Genomic DNA, 6286 nt, shown 5'->3' on the forward strand with positions numbered 1-6286 from the left:
GCTAAACTGAAGGGCTGTGCATTGAGTCAGTGGTGCTTTACCTCTTTCTAGTTGTGGTTTTGGTACCTTGGTCATGCTTTTCCCTCTTGTTTTGGGAGACCGTGGGCTCTTCTATGCCTCAGCTAACACTGGTGAAGGACTTTACTAAATACGCATGCTTCCCAGGCAGGGTTTTGCCCTCTTCTGGAGGGACCTATTTGGGTTGGAGGTGGTGACCTCCCACTGCCACATTTGTCTTTGTCCTATTTTCACCTAATTTGCTGTTGATGTCAGCGGATGGCAAGGTCTTGTCAGCTTGTATTCTCTCGCGACCAAAACTTTCCTCACTTGAAGGCTTCGTTCTGCATTGCTTAGATAATGGTGTTCTTACTGCTCTCTGGTCTTTGTTTCCCGGCTTTCCTAAGGCTGCCTCCCTTCATGAGAAGTCCCTTCATGCATAACTGCTTCAGAGAGTGGGTCAGCTTGACCTGAACTTTGTGCACAGATTTGTTTCACGTGTAGTTACACTCCAAACCAGAGTGTAGTAATTTGGGAGTTGAGACAACAACTTCCCCCTTTTGGGCTTATTTTGGTCCCAGAGCAGTCCGTTTTCTTGACACTCAGGTGGAGCCTGAGTGACTCCAGCCCTACACATTGTAGTTACTATTGGTATTGCGTGCCCTGTGAGGTGTGGTAGTACCTGGGAGGCGGGTGACTTTGGGGCGGAGGTGTGTGATTTCATGGGAGCTTCTCTGTTCTGTTTGTTTACAGGCCTGGCTGCAGGCGACGGATATGCAGCTTCCCAGCGGAGTGCCAGGGCTGACGGGCTGGGAGACGGCATGGGTACGTGATGGCTTTTTACTTGGAGAGCTGCCCGCTCCAAGCCCAAATGTGAGCGAGGCGTCCCTTGCAGGTGTGGGAGTATAGACCTTTGTCATTGCGTGTGCCATGTCATGACGTGATCCCCTCAAAGGTTCTGCTCTTCCGTTGTGCCAGTGTCTGTCACAGTGCATGTCACAAACTTCTCATGGGTGTTTGGTTGCAGCTGTGGCTCCAGCTCCTGGTCTGGATCCTGTGCTGGAGCTCACCTGGTATGCCAGGGGCGCATCGTCAGTCCTGGCTGAGTTCACAGACGAAGCACTCCTGCTAAGTATCTTATTAGTGAGAGCTTTAACTTGATACTTTCTTTCACGTGCCTCAAGGAAGAAAACCTGTTGGCAATGCAGAGAAGCCTCCCCACGTGTCATCGCCAGACCTAGATGAATTCGTAAAAGAGCTGTATAAAGCAGCACCAGGTGGGTATACGTCCCTCTGAACCAGAGAAGGTGGGAAGCTGAGGGCAGAGGCATGTGTGAAGAAGCCGTAGCCTCCACAAGCAGAAGGGATTGATCATTTTTTGGACATTTCTAACCTCCTGTGAGATTGCCGTGAGTGTGCAGGACTCACTAACGTGCATTTTTTTTCCGACAGAAGTAGAAGGCCAGAGCAGCTCAGATGCTGAGGATCATAATAGTTTCCGGAAGTACTGCATTGAAGGTGTTGTGGCAGTTTTGGGCTCTGTCCTATACGGGATGGTGTTGTGTTGTGTCATCGTTGTGTGGAGGAAGAGGAGACGGTGAGTTGTTGGGAGGTTTTTTCCCCAAACTTCCATATTAGCTGGCTGCTTTAAGCCATGTAGCATTTCGTGGTAGGGTCTTCTGGAATGCCGAGTTAGTTACTGGCCAAAGTCCACTGAGATTTCTGCGGTGAGGTGTTTGACCTGGCCTCTCAATTCTTGGGTTAGCTACGTGTTACCTTGCTAACTTGCTAAGCAAATGTTTGCTAGAAGCAACCCTGCCTCGACAAGAGCAGACCAGGTGACAGATATGGGCAGAGCAAGGTCAGAAAGTCAAAACAAGGAGGGATGAGGCTGCCACAGAAAGGGAGAAATGCAAGAGCGGCATCTCTCTCCCTACCAGTGAGCCTAGGAGAAGAAATCACCCTGCTAGGTGATGCCTTAAATCCCAGGTGTTCACCTCAGCCAAGATGTCCAAGCAACTGGGATTGGTGAGGAAGCTGTCAAGTTTTCTTTGGAGAAAGAGAGTCAATCTGTCCCATGTGCTTTCCAGCACTGCCAGTGTGCGTGTTGTCCGCACGGGCAGGGGTTTTGCCTGCGCAGGGCTCTGGATACGTATTCTGCAGAGAGCATCCTCTCTTCAGAGCACCCCACCGAATAGAGAGCCGAGGCTGTCCCCTTGTCTGGTCAGGGATGGACAGGGGAGCTGAGTGCTGGACTCCACAAGCATGAGAGAGAGAACAGGAGGCTCTCCTAGCCCTGCAGTGCCGTGCCCAGCTTTGCTCCCCTCAGTCTGCTGGAGTCAGGTCTCCTTTCCAGCATGGGCAGAGCAGGCAGGTCAGGATGGTCAGGGCTGAGAGGAGACAAGCCATGGGCAGGCGAGCAGAGCCCCAGCCGACGGGTGCAGGGAGCCCACTTTTTGAAGAGAGCTCTCTGTGCCCACAGCTCCCATGTGCATCCCACAGTGCACTGGGTACTGCCCCCACCCTAACCCCCATACAGCACCACAGCTGTAGGTCTCAGCAGCCTCCTCTCTCCACAGGCGCCTCGCTGCGAGAAAACAGGCCAACCGCAGCAGCTGACCCTTGCGCTCAGACAGCCGTCCTGCACATCCCAGCATGTACTGAGAGCCAGACCCGACACCAGCGCCCATCATCCATGCCTGGAAAACTGGACCATCTGCCACAGAGTACCAGGGAACTGGCCCCCTACCAGTTCAGGACGGCCACCAGGCTTCAGTGGTCAACCATGTATTGCTGAAGAACAGCACAAAAATAAACACAGAGCAGTAGCACAATTGCCTTGGTCTTAGCAACAACAAAAGCAGGAATTTGCAAGTTGTGGGCTGTAGTCTGGGCTGAGGCATGGGGTTTCTGACAGGCCAGTCAGACATGCTCCCCACACCCATTGTATCGAAATTATGGGTGAGAACATGTGAGGAAGTTGTGAAGAGGGTCTATGCTCCCCCATCTGCAAGAGAGCCCTCGCTCACATTTGGGCTTTGAGCGGGCAGCTCTCAAAGTATAAAGCCATCACCTACCCATGCCGTCTCCCAGCCCATCAGCCCTGGCAACCAGCTGGGAGGCTGCGTATCCATCGCCTACAGCCAGGCCTGTAAACAACTTGAAGTGAGAACCACAAACAGAAGTCCTTCCTGGCACCTTCTCTGGTGGAGCTGTGTATGGGTGGTGCCATGGAGCATTTTGGCTCTGCCTGAGTGCAAATGTCAGCGTTTCCCCATCTCACAGTTTGCTCTCTTGCCTGTGATAACAATCGTCTCCGAGTTGCTGTTCTTTGCTGGGAGATCAAATTTGGCGTTGGCTTTCTTCACAAATCCGCCACAAAGGAAAAAAAAAATCATCTCAGAAAAGCCCTTGCAGGCTATATTTGACATCACCAATGAGCAGGAGAGAGCATCCAGTGGGATTTTGCTGCAGGCAGTGATCATCACGAGCAATTGAGTTAGGAAAGATATCTCACCTTCTGGATGTTGGCACCTCCTTTCCTATGATGTTCTTGTGGAATTGTTTGAAGATGGGGACAGAAACAGAAGAGCTGTTTTCAACCTAAGGCAGAAAGGAAGGGAGAACTGAAGATTACACTGTCCTGGCAAGTGAGGCCCAACCTCAGGAACTCTGATAATCAAACAAGCTTCAACAACCTGGTGAACTTCAGCTGAACTTTCCTGGGGCACCTGTACTCTACTTGTTGTTATAGACCTTCATTTATTCTCTGTGCTGTATGGTCTTGAAGGCAACACACCGTTACCCTACTAACCTCATCAATTGGTATAGCCCAGGTGCCTCAGAAAGTTTGCCACCCCTTACTGAGCTTATTCAATAGGTCAGGTTAATCACTGCTTTAGCTGCAGCCTCTCCGAGCGATTCTTTATAACTTAATCCTGTCAGCGAGGAGAAACGTCCAGCTCTGCCACTGAAGGCAGCAGCCTCCAGTCACCAGCGTGCTCCCGACAGGAAGCAATCCCGACTGCCTGGATCTCGCCGCTGAGAGGCCGTATTTAAAAATGAAGTGTTTTCCAGCAAGGGAAACAAGGCTGGAGCACTCATACTCTGGCTGGTGACTCTCCCAGGCAGCTGCATGTTCCCAGTCCCTCAGCAGGACAGGTGTAGCCAGAGCCCTGTCGGAGTCAGCAGAAAAACACGCTAGCCCTATTCCTGCAGGACCTACAGATGCCGGGGCGGCTCCAGGGGGCTCTGCGAGTCGGGGTGCCCGGTGCCTGTGCCCGGGGCACCTGCCGGCGCCTCTTTCCCTCCTTAGCTCTCAGCTCACCCCCAGGGCTGCCCCGGCCAGGCCTGACTCCAGCTGCCCCGGGGCCTGGCACAGCAGGGGGCTGGAACCTCCCCACAGAACCCCCGGGCAGCCAGCAGGCAGCAGACACCCCTGTGCCAGCCCAAGGGGCATCCCTCGCCCCACGGCCGGCCACAGGTCCCCTCAGCCGGGCCACAGCCCCAGCACAGGCTGTGCCTGCCCAGCCCAACACGGCTGCCAGGAGGCTGAGGGTGGGCAGTGGCAGCTCCCAGCATGCCCCGGGAACAACCTGGCCATGGGGCGACCCTGGGCCTACAGCTCCCAGCATGGCCGGGAACAACCTGGCCATGGGGTAGCCCCGGGCCTACAGCTCCCAGCATGCCCCGGGAACAACCTGGCCATGGGGCGACCCTGGGCCTACAGCTCCCAGCATGGCCGGGAACAACCTGGCCATGGGGCGACCCCGGGCCTACAGCTCCCAGCATGCCCCGGGAACAACCTGGCCATGGGGCAGTCCTGGGCCTACAGCTCCCAGCATGCCCCGGGGCATGCCTTCTCCCAGCAGGCCATGGGACATCCCTGCCCAGCAGTCAGGCCCTGGGGGGACACCAGCCCCCAGCCCGGGCCCTGTAGGCCCCGTGGCCCCTTCCCGGGACTGCCCGAGCACAGGCCCCAGCCCCGGAGCCCCCGTGGGCAGAGACGAGGGGAAGGGAGGCACTGAGCAGCAGGGAGAGGTGGGTCAAGGCGGAGGGGTGGCTGGAGAGGGGCAGGGAGAGCAGGAGAGGCTGGACAGGGATGGAGAAGGGACAGGGACTGACGAGGAGCGGGCAGAGGGATGGAGCGGGACAGAGACAGAGGGGCAGGGGGGTGCCGCAAGGAATGCAGGATCAGCAGCAGGAGAGAGGGCTAGGGAGAGGAGCGGAGGGGCGGTAAGAGACGGAGGCAAAGACCAGCACAGGCAGGGCGAGGGGACGGGATCCGTGAGCGACTTGTGACTTTGGCAGTGGGCGGCAAAGCTGCTTCTGTGGGTCTTTCCTTTCCCGCTCTGCCCTTATCCCCTCCCCACCCTTCCCCTCGGTGAGGCTGTGTCTGTGGTGTGCCTGCTCTGGTGAAAGGAGCTCCTGCACCAGCCTGAGGGCAAAAGAAGAGGGGCAAGGAGCGAGCTGTCGCAGTCCTTAGTTTGCAGGTTTAATGTATCGTCCCTCTTCAGAAAACACAGCGTGTCTGTGTGTCAGTGGTGCCGGCAGATTTTTATTCTTTATAGCAATTTCTTTAAATACCGGGCTTCATGCAGAAGGTTCACACGGTGCTGTGCTTGTAGTAAACGGAATTGCTTTTATGCATGCTGCATTCTGGAGGTGGCAAGTGCCAGGTTAGAGATGAAGATGGAAACGAAAGCAAGTGACGCACACACAGTGGTGATCCTGCCACAAGCATGCTGTGTACTGACCTGGGAGAACGCTGCAGGGACTCTCAGAAGTCAAGGTTTTCAGTGCTGTTTCTGTGTTTGATACCCAAGGGATGGTTTCCCTCTGCATGCGTTTCTGGGCAGGCATGTGCATGGAACATAGGTGTGTCTCTGTGCCATAAGAGGGACTGCTGGCAGCTTTTCATTTCATTCCAACTCAAAAGTGAAGAAAGATTGTACCTGCAAAAGAATTCAAACAGCCGCCTTTGTTTCCCAGAGCGAGCATACAAGCATGGGGGAGCGGTTTACAGGTTCAGAACTTCAGCCAGCTCTGGATGGTAAACCCTCAGGAGAGGAAAGAGAAGCCCCACTTTTTTAACTACAGCTCTGCTTCCCTTAATGTGTCTTCTTGTTAGATTGTGTCGGTAGTCAGATTAAAAGCACATGATTAAACGGTGCTTGTTCATGAAGATATTTGAGGGTTATTTACTGCCTTAAATCCTCTTACGAATGGGGCACTCTGTTGCCCTGTGGGCAGTACAATGTTGTGGCTGGTAATTTTCCTTTTCTTGCCT

This window comes from Falco naumanni, unplaced genomic scaffold (genome assembly GCF_017639655.2).
Source record: "Falco naumanni isolate bFalNau1 unplaced genomic scaffold, bFalNau1.pat scaffold_208_arrow_pat_ctg1, whole genome shotgun sequence".
Taxonomy (NCBI): domain Eukaryota; kingdom Metazoa; phylum Chordata; class Aves; order Falconiformes; family Falconidae; genus Falco; species Falco naumanni.